The sequence below is a fragment of the Mesoplodon mirus genome (genome assembly GCF_964341445.2).
Source record: "Mesoplodon mirus genome assembly, chromosome: 4".
Taxonomy (NCBI): Eukaryota; Metazoa; Chordata; class Mammalia; order Artiodactyla; family Ziphiidae; genus Mesoplodon; species Mesoplodon mirus.
This window is the reverse complement of record NC_138979.1, coordinates 54,760,477-54,776,348: the sequence shown is the minus strand read 5'-3', so window position 1 is coordinate 54,776,348 and position 15,872 is coordinate 54,760,477. Positions and strand designations below refer to the sequence as shown.

The 15,872-nt window shown below is 40.7% G+C and overlaps 1 protein-coding gene across 3 annotated transcripts in view; it reads right to left on the bottom strand.

Moving 5' to 3' along the window:
• The window catches only part of ZNF609 (zinc finger protein 609), a 228,760-nt gene that overhangs the window by 203,347 nt on the left and 9,541 nt on the right, over positions 1-15,872 (bottom strand). The gene's annotated exons all lie outside the window — the stretch shown is intronic.

The following is a 15,872-nucleotide window of genomic DNA, read 5'->3' as shown; positions in this document are numbered from 1 at the left end:
GAAAAGTATATAAAGGGAAGAATATAAAGTACATAAAAGTGTTTGTGCTCACTGAGGGCTTCTGACAGTTCTGCACTGGCTGACCTGTCGCATGGAGCAGGATAAACAAAATAAGACAGTAAAGAAGACATAGCATTAAGAAGATACTAGGCTGGGGGCTTCCCTGGTGGCGCAGTGGTTGAGAGTCTGCCTGCCGATGCAGGGGACACGGGTTCGTGCCCCGGTCTGGGAAGATCCCACATGCCGCGGAGCAACTGGGCCCGTGAGCCAAAATTACTGAGCCTGCGCGTCTGGAGCCTGTGCTCTGCAACAAGAGAGGCCGCGATAGTGAGAGGCCCGCGCACCGCGATGAAGAGTGGCCCCCGCTCTCCACAACTAGAGTAAGCCCTCGCACAGAAACGAAGACCCAACACAGCCAAAAATAAATAAATAAATAAAGCAAAACTGTCAACAAGTAAAAAAAAATAAACACTATTATAAAAAAAAAAAAAAAGAAGAAGATACTAGGCTGAAATGGAAAGATATGAACTAGACAAAAGAATCTGATTTTATTTTTTTTTTTATTTTTTTATTTTTTTATTTTTTTTTCCTTTTTGCGGTATGCGGGCCTCTCACTGTCGTGGCCTCTCCCGTTGCGGAGCACAGGCTCCTGATGCGCAGGCCCAGCGGCCATGGCTCACGGGCCCAGCCGCTCCGCGGCATATGGGATCCTCCCAGACCGGGGCACGAACCCGCATCCCCTGCATCGGCAGGCGGACTCTCAACCACTGCGCCACCAGGGAGGCCCTGATTTTATTTTTTAAAAAAGGAAGATGCAAGGAAATGAAAAATGCAATTAAAATTCATACAGAAATCAAAAAAGCAAAGAACTAAAACTGTGGAAAATGAATCTGTAAATTACAAGAAAACTTGAGATACTGTTCCAGAAGGCAAGGGAAAAGGACAGCAAAAAAAAAAAAAAAAAAACCACTGAGGGGAAATTGAAAGACAGAGAAAGTATTTAATAATACTCAAAGCAAAACTGAAGAGACTAGAACAAATGGGAGAAAAGCAACCCATCAAGGCATAATATATGAATAACACCTTGAGCTAAAAAAAATCTTGAAAAAGTTCACTACCTTTTCCGCAAAATCAATTTTAAAAAAAAGCCAAACTTGCAGACATTCTAACAAAATTTTTGAATTACAAAGGACAAAACTTAGGCCAACCTCAGACTGCTCTGCAATATTAAATGTTAAAAGAGAATGAAAAATCTACAAAGAATTTTGAAGAGAAAAGGTTATTTTTCAAGAGTCTTTCACTGAGTCAAGTTGTTTGTCACATGTAAAAACAACAGATTTTCAGTTATATAAGAACATATATATATATATCCACCTTGTTGAAAACTATCTGAAGCATTAAAATCAGTTCAGTGTAGCATAAAGTTGAATAATTCTTGTAAACAGAAATACCAAATGATTTTTGTAATCTTAAGAGTAAACTCAATACAGATATTCCTGGAAAAGATATGAGGCAAAATCAATGCTTGTAATAATGCTGAACCTGGAACGTTCAGCCTTAACATCAGTAAGGAAAGACACTTCCTCAAATTCCTTTTGTCCCAATTCCATATGTCATGGCAAATTGTTTTGTTTTTTCTAGTAAGCAAGAAATATTGCTGTTAACATGTTTTTTAAATTGTGCTTCTTCTTAAAAGGGAGCTGGAGATGAAAAGAACATCTGATGGTCTGTGCTCATTTTCAAGTTCCACATCTTAAGTGAGATATTCATTAAGTGGAGGGATATCCTAGAGTATAGTAAAACACCAAAAAGCCATTTCATAAGAGGAAAGGTCTTAGAAACTGGTATTCTTTAATCTGGAAAGGAGTTAGCTGAAACGAGATAGGCTGGTTAGCTTCAAATATATGATGGTTGCAATGTGGAAGAGAGAAACTTATTCTGTGATGCTGAGGGTATAAAATGGACAAGTAGAAGTTACAAAAAGAAAGATGTTTAACTCAGGAAAAAATGTAATACCCTGGAATTTCCAACAATGACCCACAATGCTTAATGAAGCCATATCTTTATCACTGAAAGTAGTGACCAGAAAAACCATAATCACCTGTCAAGCAAATTACAGAATTCTTCTATGTGTGATAGGGAGTAGTCTGGACACACCCAGGGCCTTTTTCAAATCTGAAATTCTGTTAATGTACCTATCAAAAAGTGCATTCCCTGGGCTTCCCTGGTGGTGCAGTGGTTAAGAATCCACCTGCCAACGTTCAAGCCCTGGTGCGGGAAGATCCCACATGCCGTGGAGCAACTAAGCCCATGTGCCACAATTACTGAGCCTGCGCTCTACAGCTCGTGAGCCGCAACTACTGAGGCCGCGCACCTAGAGCCCATGCTCCACCACAGGAGAAGCCACCGCAATGAGAAGCCTGCACACCGCAACGAAGAGTAGCCCCTGCTCGCCGCAACTGGAGAAGGCCCGCGTGCAGCAACAAAGGCCCAATGCAGCCAAAAATAAAAATAAATAAATTTATTATTTTTTTAAAAAGTGCTTTCCCTACTAGAAAACTACCCAGAATTTCTGAATGATCAGGATACAAACAAAGAAAACATATCCTGAGGACTGATATTTAGTGGTCCTGATGTTCTATAGAGAGCCACTGTCCTCTAATTTCTGAGTGAGTTAAGTAAGTACCACTTTTCAACCAGGTGACTTCTCAGAAATTCAGTTTACCAAACCCAGCAGGTTTCATAGTAACTTTGGTGGTACCTTTCCAAAGATATACTGAAAAATTGCCAAGGATTCTTAAATCAGCCTGGCTACAGCAGCCAGACCACTTTCCATCTGCTCCTACCACATCCCTGGCTTTATACAGCTAATAATCAAACTCTCTGACAGGTCACGGCAGAGATGTTTAACCCCAGGAGGTAGGGTAACTAACATGGTAGCTGGAAATGAAAAGCACTGACCTCTTGCTTCCATGGCAGAGAAAGTGCAGAATCAGGAGAACCAATACCTTACAGAGACCACAAAGTACTTTCAACTTGCAGGAGCTTCTGGATATATTTTCTTCTCTCTTCTCCTTCTGTCTAATTGTACTACACTTCGCTATTTAGGACCATGATTCACCAAACTCTGGAATTACTTGCCAGTGCCATTTGTGCTTTGTTCTGCACCTGATCACTAAGAACTCTTCTCTGCGTGGATACAGCTAAGGGACCAAGATAGGCCGTGACAATCACTCCTCATACCCTGTAACTATAACAATGAAAGTTCAAATTCCAGTTTCCTCTCTGGAACCCAGCTCCATCTCTCAAGACTCCCAGCCCACAGGCTGGTTTGTAATCACACATTTCAGGTCATTAATTGCTTTTTATTAGGGCATATGCCATAGATTACACCACTTCCCTACCTCAGTAATGAGCAAGGCCTCTCTTCCAGACTAAGAATGAGAAAAAGAGTCTTCACGCGAGGTCTCTGCCCCTGTCCAGAGGACATAAGCAACAACTGACCCTACTTATGTCCAAACACAATATGAAAAAGAATACTTCTCCTTCTGCCCAGATAGAGCTCTGTATCCAGCCTAGAGGACATCAAAGAGAAAGGATCTCTTTAACTGCCAATTACTTATAGCTAATCTGGTCTAAGCAGCAAACTGTCCAATGCTCTCCCGGTGTAAATTTATCTGTCCTCCCCTCTTGTTACAGTTTTTGGATCAATCTTCTTACAGGTTTTGGTCTGAGCAAGCGACAGTTGTGTTTGAGTGAGTATACTCTGCTTGCGACCACAGAGGTCACACACATTTGGGTGTGCAGGTGATCCGTCTGGCTAGCTAGTTCTCACCGAAAGCTATATGGACAAAGAAAAATATGCTACACTCAATTCTAGGAAGGCAGCATGGTTTAGAACACAGATAACTGAGCTGAGAATCAAGAGGTGTGATTTCTGGACTCAGATTTCCAATGACCCTAGCCAGGATGTTAGCCAAGTTGCTTCATTAAATATTAATTTTCTTATTGTAAAATGGAGGGAGAATCCATCATGGTTCTACGCATATTATGAGGATCCAAATCTGAAAAATATGACAACTCAAAAGTATAAAATGACCCAAATATTCTCATAATGTTCTAGGGTCTCAACTTAAAGAGGCCTGCTTCATGGTTATACACTGTATAACGATCTAAAGTATTTTAAAAATAAAGGAAAAATAAATATTAAAAAACTTTTTACAAATTAAATTACAGGTAGTACTGATATCCATTTGAGCTCTACGAAAGAAAATGGCAATCCTTTCTTCTTTCAATTACTCAGTGGTTTTCACTTACTCTGGTTTTCCATTTAGGATACTCCTACCAACAGATGTGGCTCATAAAATCCTACACTATAGTGACTGACAAAAAGACTCCACCTTGCTTCAAAAATCCCTCAGGGCCAAGGTACCAATCTCAAAGCTCATGGTTTTAACATCTGGACTATCTCTTTTGCCAACTGTTCCAGTCCAGTAGGTTGTTGACTCCCCCCCACGACAGGACTTCAAAACTAAATTGTGTGAGGTTCACAGGGTTTGATGCCCCAGGGAACTGTCAATAAAGCAGTGGGAAAAAACAAAGTTGAGAGAAAACCAAACTATACCATCTGCCCTGAATTCCAGATGCTACCCTGAAATCACATACTCAGCCAACCTCAGGTGAGGCTAGTACAACATGTAAACCATCCGTGGTGACTCTGAGCTTACCCCGCTGGAAGAACAGGCATCTCCCTCTCCAGCTGCCACATTAGAGCTTACTAATCAACTGAATTTCCAACTGGGGCTCTAATAAGAAACAATCAACTTTCCTTTGGGTCTCTTCCTTAATTTATTACATTAATTACTGCAACAAAGGAACTGTGTCATCTCCTCAAGTACCATAGCTCTCAGCTTATATCTCCAATGGGGATCAGATAAAGACAGACTAAGAGTGCCAATTTGAGAAGATGGATCCAATTCAACAGGGCTCATCTGACCATGTGTCACCTAAGGACAGAAGAGCAAAAGTGTAGCATCTCCCAGTCCCTCAGTGTTTAAAACCTGCACCTCATGAATAGTTTTATGGTCCTCACAGGCTGCTATTCTCAGAGTAAGATTATGAGGCTTGACCTGTTTCATTTCACATAAGCAAATGACACTTCCACTAGACATAGCTATTCAACAGGGTTCAGGTTTAGAGCCTTGGTGTTTGTCAATACTGCTCTGTGCCAGCATACATCTCACAATAGGCTAAACAGCATACTAAATATGTAAATAATTCAGTCCCAACCCTATAGGGATTCATTGGTGGAACTGGTTCACAGAGAAAACCCTTACCAAGGCCTATGTATAAGCAGAAGGCAAAGATCATCTAAAGTAAACAATAAAGCTCTACCATCCCCCCTCCCCTAACAAATGAAGGGCTATGTAGCCCTTTATAATTTAGTTCTTTCCCCAGAGGTAGACATTCTGTACTAAAGAGAAAGAGGTGATGTCAAATTCTCAAGAAAAAAGTTAACAGTGGAGTTAGCTTAGGAATCAGGAGATCTAAGAAACTGGCCCTCCACACAGAACTGTTGTGGCAGAGCTTTTCTCACCTCTAAAACAGGGAATAATGTGGGTCAAGTTCATAGGAATGGGGGAAAGGAAAAAACCTAAGCAGGGACTTCTCTGGGGGCACAGTGGATAAGACTCTGCGCTCCCAATGCTGGGGCCCCAGGTTCGATCCCTTGTCAGGGAACTAGATCCCACATGCATGCCGCAACTAACAGTTCACATGCCATAACTAAGGAGCCTATGTGCCACAACTAAGGAGCCCTGGAGCCACAACTAAGGAGCCTGCCTGCCAAAACTAAGGAGCCCACGTGGTGCAACTAAGACCCAGTGCAACCAAATAAAATAAATACATAAATAAGTATTTAAAAACAAAACAAAACAAAAAAACCCTAAGCACTTTTCAGGAAACATGAGGAATTCCCTTCATTTTTTTTTTGCAGTACGTGGGCCTCTCACTGTTGTGGCCTCTCCCATTGTGGAGCACAGGCTCCGGACGCACAGGCTCAGTGGCCATGGCTCACAGGCCCAGCCGCTCCGCGGCATGTGGGATCTTCCCGGACCGGGGCATGAACGCGTGTCCCCTGCATCGGCAGGCAGACTCTCAACCACTGCCCACTAGGGAAGCCCATCCCTTCATTTTTATATTTTAGACCTCACCTCCCTTCTTAAGTCTCTTACTTAACTACTATCCTATAGTAACTCTAAAGAGCACAGAAAGAAAACTTCTCTATCAGAAGATAGTATCTAGGGGCTTCCCTGGCAGTCCAGTGGTTAAGGCTCTGTGCTTCCACTGCTGAGCACACAGGTTTGATCCCTGGTCGGGGAACTAAGATCCCACATGCTGCGTGGGGCGGCCAAAAGAAAAAAAGATACTATCTACACTGTTAGACTAACCATAAAAAATGGTGGAATTCACACACACATCCCTTAGGATATCTAAGCCAGACTGACTTCTCCAGCCTCATCTCATGGCCACACTCTGTCCTCTGCACCCCATTCCCACCTTACTGCCTTTTGGCATCTACCTCAGACATTCCCTGCTCATATCCTACCTCCCAGTGTGTGTGATGATTTGATTAACATTTGTTTCCTCCACTGGACTGCACGCATCCTGAGGGCAAGGGGCTGCATCTCTTTTGCTCACCATTGTATCCTAATAACAGTGTTTAGGTCACAGTGCTCCCTCAATAAATATTCTGGTCAATAAATGAGTGAATGAACACTGCTTTCCTCAATGGGCAGAATCATAACACTGCCAAGGCTGCCATTTCTCATCTCCATTCTTACTTGAGCTTGATTTGTCACTAGTTATAAGCTGTCTCAATTACCTAACAGTCTTCAAACTTACTAGAACAGAGTGTGGATTCCTCTTTCTTCTAAGATACAGATAAAGGATACAGATTTATCAAGAGTCTAGGGGAAAAGTAAGAAAACAATCCAGTCCCCACGTTTCTTAAAAAATGCCTAACTGCTCTGGAGTATTCTCAGCCTTCAGTCTCATCCATGCATAGCTGCTATCCAAAATAGGGCTAGCCCACAAATCAGGAGTTCTGGACATAACCAATCCCTTGGAAGCCTCGTACTTAAATGTATGATACATTCTATCAGACTTAAAACGTTCAGTTAGCACATTTTAAACATCTATGAATCAAAGGTGACAGAAGTCAGAAAAGTGGTCATGTCTGGGAGGAGGTTACTGAGTGGAAAGAAGCATGAGGGAACCTTGTGGGTGCTGGAAGTGTTCTATTATCTTGAGCTGGATGGTAGTTTTATAGCTATATACACATGTAAAAACCGTGTTGTATACTTAAGATTGGTGTACTTTATGCACTTTATCATATGCACATTATATTAAAAAAAAAAAGGTAAAATAGTAAACACCTATGAATAAAAGGACTGTATTACTGGATCATGGTCCTGGTCCTAAAATAGCATTTTATGTGATCACGGTAAAAGAGAATCATGCTATCAATCCCCACAGGATATTTAGGGGGATGGAAAGAAGGGAGGGAGGGAGGGAGGGAGGGAGGGAGGGAAGGAAGGAAGGAAGGAAGGAAGGAAGGAAGGAAGGAAGGAAGGAAGGAAGGAAACTACATTTAAGGATTACCATGTGTTTGACTATATTGTGAGGAAATTTATAGGTCTTTTGGAGAGTCTGAAAGAATTAATAACAAACCAAAAACAGTGAGGTACTTAAGGATATTAAATCCTGGAAAAAAACATAAGTTGAATAAGAAAACATAACAGGGGACTTCCCTGGTGGTCCAATGGTAAAGAATCCGCCTTCCAGCGCAGGGGATGCGGGTTTGATCGATGGTTGGGGAACTAAGATCCCACATGCCATGGGGCAACTAAGCCCATGCGCCACAACTACTAAGCTTGCGCGCCTCAACTAGAGAGCCTGCATGCCGCAATGAAAGATCCCACGTGCTGCAACTAAGACCTGACGCAGCCAAACTAAAATTAAAAAAACCAAACAAGCATAATAGTAGTATACTAAATGGTTCAGTAATAAATATTTACTTAACACAATAAATAATGGATACTGATGAAACCAAACATTTGACTTGATAAGAAGGGGAGGGCAATAGGGGTGTATATTATTTATTACTTAGAAATATGGGAGTAAATACAAGAAAAAGACTGAAAATTTTAAAGCGGGTGCCTAGTGGGAGTGAGACTTGGTGATGGGAAGAGGTAAACAGTGGATTACTGATTTTCATTAAAAGCCATACTACTATTTGACTTTTAATATAAAGTTCATGGAAAGACAAAAACAAAAATGTACATGTATTAATCTGATAAATAAAACATTTTAAAATAATTTTATATGGTTATTATGGTTCCATATAATTAATTAAGAAGAAATAGATGCAAAGTTCTAAAAGAGCATAAAGCAATTCCTATTCAGAGGTTGTATATTTAATTTTATTTTTCATTTGTAACATTCAAATATTTTAGTTTCATTGTAACAGCTGTTTCCTGTCCATCAATGGACACTGATTTTTAAAGGGGTCATTACTCCATTACAATAAATACAGTAAACTGGAATGCTGAAAAAATAAATTAAAAAATAAAATAATTTTATAAAAAGTTAAGGATACACTCTCCCAAATATTCCTGGATCCCCTTGACAGGTTATTATAAAATATATTAATCCAATAATTTATCAAAAATCTTATGAGATAGGAAGAGGGGTAGCAGAAGTGAGGCAGGTGTGGCTATAAAAGGGCAATGTGAGGTACCTTGGTGGTGATGGAACTGTTCTGTATCTTGACTGGTGGTAATAAAATTGCATAGGACTAAATACACACACTCATAAATGGGTACAAGTAAAACTGGGGAAATGTGAACAAGCTGGGCGGATTGTATCAATGTCAATATCTGGTTGTGGTATTGTACTATACTTGCATGACATTACCACTGGGGGAAACTGGGTAAAGGGTACAAGGGATTCCTTTGTATTATGCTTACAACTGCATGAGACTCCTACAATTATCTTAAAATAAGAAGTTTTAATTTAAAAAAAACACAAGAAAACCTTCTAGACCCTTTTTAAAATTTCTACTACCTCTAGTGTTAACAAATTTTATTTATTTACTATTGATAAGAGCAACCCAATAATTAAGTTAAATTCATTTCTAATTTGAAAAGGTGCTCTCTATCCAATACAGGATCCTAAGAACTGGTGAACAAGTCTATATGTTCTTCTCATCGCCTGACAGGGTTTGACAATACTCCCTCTGACTTTAAAAGCTGAAGATTTTTTTTTTTCATTTTACATGTCTTCACTAAAGCCTTCATCTCATTTGGTCACCAGCTCTGATACGTATTTCTTAGGGATGAAAAGAACGCACAGTATCACAAAGACAAACCTTGGTTTTGTATAAAGGGAAGTTTATTTTTATCTTTCTTTAGTTCTCTTCCTAATGACGCCTAGCATTTCTCTGGCAGCACACTGAGCTAATTTTTTGAAGAATAGCTTACCAAGATTTCTAGTCTCCTTTGGGGGCTATAATTGTTAGCTAGAAGTTACTCACGCTAACAAAGTGGTTTGGACTTTCTGCCTCTTTTATTTATTTATTTATTTTGGGGCTGCATTGGGTCTTCGTTGCTGTGCGCAGGCTTTCTCCAGTTGCAGCGAGCGAGGGTTACTCTTCATTGCGGTGCGTGGACTTCTCATTGCGGTGGCTTCTCTTGTTGCAGAGCACCGGCTCTAGGTGTGCGGACTCAGTAGTTGTGGCTCATGGGCTCTAGAGTGCAGGCTCAGTAGTTGTGGTGCACGGGTTTTGTTGCTCCATGGCATGTGGGATCTTCCCAGACCAGGGCTTGAACCCGTGTCCCCTGCATTGGCAAGCGGATTCTTAACCACTGCACCACCAAGGAAGTCCCCTGGACTTTCTGTCTCTTTTAAATGTAATACTATGCACACTGAAGCTCATCTTCTAGTTTTCATTCCCCACACATAGCCAAGATATTTCGGAAGTATAATCTTGAACAATTTGGGAACATAAGTACTTGAAAGAGCTTAATGTCATGAGAAAACCTGAATATGTCACTTCTGTAAAACATTTATTAAAATGTCAAATAAAATGAGTGTCACTGCTTAAACCCTTCCACCTAGAAGAACTTATCAAGATGGTTTCTGGAGGTAAAGTCATGAGAAACCAGCACAGTACAATGGAAACAAAACAAAACAAAACAAAACAAAACAGGAGGTAGCAAAAGCTCAAGTCTACTCTTTACTCCCCCCTAGATGTGTAAGAATCTTGGGCAAGTCACTGCACTTATTTGAGCCTCAGTTATTTCACCTATAAAAAGCTGAGATAATTAGTATACCATACACAGTTTAATACTCTCAGTAGAAACTGGAACAGCACCCTGACAAGAAACTCATTAATATTCTTACAACAAAATGAATAAATATTTACTTGAAATAGAACAACAACCAAAAAAGGTTATAAATAGCCTCATTAGCTGAAGTCAGGTTTGTGCCTACCTTACAAAAAACTTTCAGCTTTCAGAACTTTGGGGTTTTAGAACGGCAGAGAAGGGACTGTGGACCTACACAGAAGTGTTTACTGTCAGAAAGTCAGTTTGCTAATGCACAACAAAACATTTTCTCCCATTCCAAGACTAAAGTTTTTAAATAGCCTTTGGCCTGACTTTAACAAAAAGTCTTTTAAAACTAAATAGTGTCAGGACTTCCCTGCTGGTCCAGTGGTTAAGACTCTGCGCTCCCAATGCAGGGGGCCTGGGTTTGATCCCTTGTCAGGGAACTAGATCCCGCAGGCTGCAACTAAAAGATCCCGCGTGCCTCAACTAAAGATCCTGCATGCTGCAACGAAGATCCCGCATGCCGCAACGAAGATCCTGCATGCCGCAACTAAGACCCGACACAACCAAATAAATAAATATTAAAAAAAAAAAACAAAAAACGAGGTCTTCCCTGGTGGCACAGTGGTTGGGAGTCCGCCTGCCAATGCAGGGGACACAGGTTCATGCTCCAGTCCGGGATGATCCCACATGCCGCGGAGCGGCTGGGCCCGTGAGCCATGCCCGCTGAGCCTGCGCATCCGGAGCCTGTGTTCCACAACGTGAGAGGCCACAACAGTGAGAGGCCAGCGTACCGCAAAAAAAAAACCCAAAAAACTAAACAGTGTCCACTGGTAACAACTCTGTCCACACACAACTGTCAATGATTTGTCATAAGTGACTTCTCCTTATGTAAACTAACCCATCGCCTTGGCCCCAGTAAATGATATGAATGATACCAAGTCATCTCAATCTTTAATTTTTATTTTTCAATTTTCTAATATAGATTTTATTCCCTCCACCTCCAAACCCTTCTATGGACAGAACCACATATCTGCACCAGTCCCTTAGTGTAATGACCATGCCACTTAAAACATGAAGTGATATACTTTCACTAAGAGTTACAGTTTATCCTTGAATTCTTTCTCAATTCTTGGGTAGATAGATCTAATCTCATCAAATTTACTGATATGATCAAGAAAAGCCTAGGCAGCTAGGAAAATTGTATTGGAAAGACTAAATAAATATTACCATTTCTGGGATAACTCCAGGGACTTCTGTACATTTTTCTGTGCTTTCTATGCATTAAAAAAGATTAATTCGTGTCCTAATTTTTTTTTTTTAAAGTTAAGCATTTATCATCATTTGACCAGAAGCTTTAAACTGCTTGGGAAGCAGGAAAAACAGAAGTGGAAATTCTCCAACGTCTTCATCCCTGAATGGATCTTACACATCATAATCAAGCAGTCTTACAATTTTCTAGTTGCCTTTCCATTTTTAACATGTCTTCTTAAAAAAGCAAAAACAAACATAAATTCTTACCATCAGTTGAGCAAAGAGCTTAACTAATTCATCTTTTTTTCTTTCACCTAATTTCTAGGCAGCACGTGTGACTAACCACCATCACTTTGTGGGCTTCTTTGGTCTTGATTGAAAATGTTTAAAAATTTTTTTAAAAGATGCTTTTCTCCTCTCCACAACCTCTGAGACTATGCCAAGTGACCATCTGTTTTGCACGGTCCTTTTGATCCCTTGCTTTCTAATAAAATGGCTTTTAAGTCTTTAAACTTCCGGTGGGATGTTTTTTAAAATCTTTCCACTTTTCCTACTGTACATACTTGACTGAAGCTCAATTTCTTAAAAATGAACCCCCATATGATAGATTTTATTCCTGCTCTCCCTGAAGAATGTTGAGCTTAATCAAGATTATGATTACTGGGCCTCCCTGGTGGCGCAGTGGTTGAGAGTCCGCCTGCCGATGCAGGGGATACGGGTTCGTGCCCCGGTCTGGGAGGATCCCATATGCCGCGGAGCGGCTGGGCCCGTGAGCCATGGCCGCTGGGCCTGCGCGTCCGGAGCCTGTGCTCCGCAGCGGGAGAGGCCACAACAGTGAGAGGCCCGCATACCGCAAAAAGAAAAAAAAAAAAAAAAAAGATTATGATTACTATTAAATAGTGTTGACCTACAGAAACGTTTATCAATTCTTGTTTGTTCCTCAAAGCAAAATCCAGGTTATTTCTTTGCTTTATGGGATCTAAAACTGCCAACTGTGTGAAGTAGTTTATCTTATTCAAAACCACATCTTCACATTTGCTGTCAATAAAGTATTTAACTAATCTATATATAAGTAAATAAACCCCACATTATCATTATCTGGCCTAATTCTGCAGCTTCTCCAATCTCCTTTAACAGTTTCAACTCAGCCACATTATTGTGATTAGGGCTGTGACATTCTTATTTAAGTAAGGATTTCGATCCTTATAAAAATTTAATCCCTTGCAACCTGTATCATTCCTATGAAGTGCAGAGCCTAGCAGCACCACATTTCAACAATTAGTTTCCTTCCATCAACTATCTGAGTTGTGAATTAAACCACTGTATCATTATTTTGCCTACCAAGAAAGGAGAAGGGAAAAAAATTATATGAGGATGACAGAAATGGCACTCATCATGTTTATGTAACACTTTAAGACAAACCTAATGCTTCAGATCACAAATTCAGGTAAAATATATTATAGACTTGTTGTTGGAAGAAAATGTCACTGTTATATTACCTACCCCAATGTAATGTTAAAACTGAATTTCTTTCTTATAGGAAGGCTCCATAAGAAAAAGAATATTACCAGACACTGTCCTGCATTTCCCTCTTTGCCAGGTAGTGTTATGGAACTCATCTGAAATCCACACTGCCAGGATTTCTAGCTCTGTTAGGACTGCAAGGGCCTACACCAGACACTGGTTTTAAAGTTCACAATATCGGTATTATGTTATTGTACCACTTGAGTGTATGTGGTGAGGACGTATGACTTCAAGTCTGATATGCAGCAAATCCTGACAAAGAAAAGCAATGTGAAATCTGCCTAGAGGCTCACCTAACATTAGAACCATATCTGCCTAAAAGTTAACAGATTTTTCTTAGCATTGACCCCAAGTTCATTGAGAACCTTTATTCTAAAATTTTATATCAAAAATAGCACATTTTTTCAGAATGGCAAATAGGTCTCCTTGTGCACTGCAACTGCACAAGCTAATGATATAAATAACTAAAAACAGAGTGTACAGGTATCCTGCACCTCTCAGCTACCTCAAATAGCATACAATGTAACAAACGTGCTGAGAGCTTGATGTCCACAAGCTGCATTCTACATAACTCAAGGACAGAAATAAGACATCTCTCATACATTAGGTAGGAATTTTAGCTTCCAGCCAATTACCAAAACGGCAGTCTGGCCTAAGGGATTTCTGTTTCCTATCAGCTTAATGTAAAGAAAAAGGGAAGAGGCAACAGGAAAAATAATGAAGTAGTAGAAGGGTTAGTAAAGAGCAAGCAAGGAAACTATAAGAAAATTTACAAAACACAAGTCAAACAAGAGAGCAGCTAGACATCATAAGACATCTTCATCCTCAGGCTAATGAATTAGGTACTGAGATTTCCAGAACATAGCTAGCTATGCATTGAGAGGAAGTCGAAATAGCACAAACCTTAAAATTCAATTTTTAGGCTGGGAGCAAAGTGTACAGTCCCTGAAAACTTATTTTTAATGAGCTACCCCAAATAAAGTTGCTGAGGTCTCACTAGAAAGAGGGAAGGTCATGATAATGGGCTTTTCCCGCTGAGGAAGGAGAAAACTCAGAGGCCTAACTCACCCATTACTCTAGGCACCCGAGGGCCAATCAACAGAAGAGTAAATCCCACTCCTCAGGGAACTAGCTACAAGGCCTCCAGTTCTACCCTTGGTGTCTTCCAGACATGACTGAAGTTTTCACCATGATTAACTTCCAGGAGTGCCAGCCAGGGAAGCAGCCAAGAAAAAAGAACATTTTTCCCCCTCACTGTCAGCTAGACCCTTTGGAACAACTGCAGACAGTGCCTCTATCTCTCTTCGGGCAGAAGAGTATTCAGCACCCTCAGGGAAGTGCCCAACAAACCAGTAACACACTAGCACCACAGTTCTCAAAGATGTCAACTCTGCTGCAACCTTAGGGCTTCCCTGGTGGGGCAGTGGTTGAGAGTCTGCCTGACAATGCAGGGGACACGGGTTCGTGCCCCGGTCCGGGAAGATCCCACATGCTGCGGAGCGGCTGGGCCCATGAGCCACGGCCACTGAGCCTGTGCGTCCAGAGCCTGTGCTCCGCGGCGGGAGAGGCCACAACAGTGAGAGGCCCGCGTACCGCAAAAAAAAAAAAAAAAAAAAGCTGCAACCTTCCTACCTCCCCCATCTATCCTTCCTCTATACCCCTAATCTCCCTTACTCTGTTCTATTTTTTCCCACATTATTTATCACCCTCTTTACACTATATAATTATTTATTATGCTTATTTATATTTCCTTTTGTTAAAAGACAAGATCCATGGGGTTGGGATTTTTTTGTCTATTTTGTTCACTGATAGATCCTAAGCAGCTAGGACAGGACCTCACATATAGCAGGAATCCAATAAATATTTATGGAACAGAGGAAGTAAATAAGAAAAACTAAAAAGACCTCTTGGAGGTCAACAATACCCAGAGGGCCCAACCATGCCTATATTCCTCTAACAGAATCAGTCTGGTTCCCATGACTGACCTACATTGCTTCTGTCTGCCATGTACTACCTCTCCCCCTCCCCTCAAGTCTTCCATCAGCTAGGATATATGGAACCACAGTACGGCTGCAGGCACTAAAGGGCACAAATGCTTGTCCTTGAGTCTGAAGGATTTCTAAAGGCTTTCACAGTCTGTGCCTTGTTCCTAGGTTATTCAGTTTGGGATAAAATGTGTTAAATGCAAGTTACCTTAACATAAAAGAAGGTCTGAAAAAAAATCACAAGAAGTTTCTGTTTTCAAAAATCAAATTCCAGTTCAATTCAGCAAGCATTACACATAAAGTTATATTCAAAGCACTGGGGTGGAAGCCATGGGAAACAAGAGACTCAGGTCTCTTAGGAGTTTAGAATGAGGTAGGGAAAAAAATATATTCGCATATGATTAAAGTCAAGGTGTGATACAGTGCTATAACAGAGATCCTAGCAAAGAGTTAAAGAGATACAGAGGAATACAAAATCAATTCTGGAGATATAGGCGGGTGGGAAGAAGAAAGTTAAGAAAGTCTTCAGGAGGGAGATGAAATTTTTTGGTAGGTTGAAGGAAGGGTCAGATTTAAAGCTGAATGCCTTGGAGCAGGGAAGGGCATTCCAACAAAAAAGAAAAGAAAAAAACTAAGGTGTTGAGACTGAAAAATGCAGGGCAAGCAGAAGGAATGGCTGGAAAAAGAGTGAAAAAGAAATAAGACTGAAGGCCAGGGT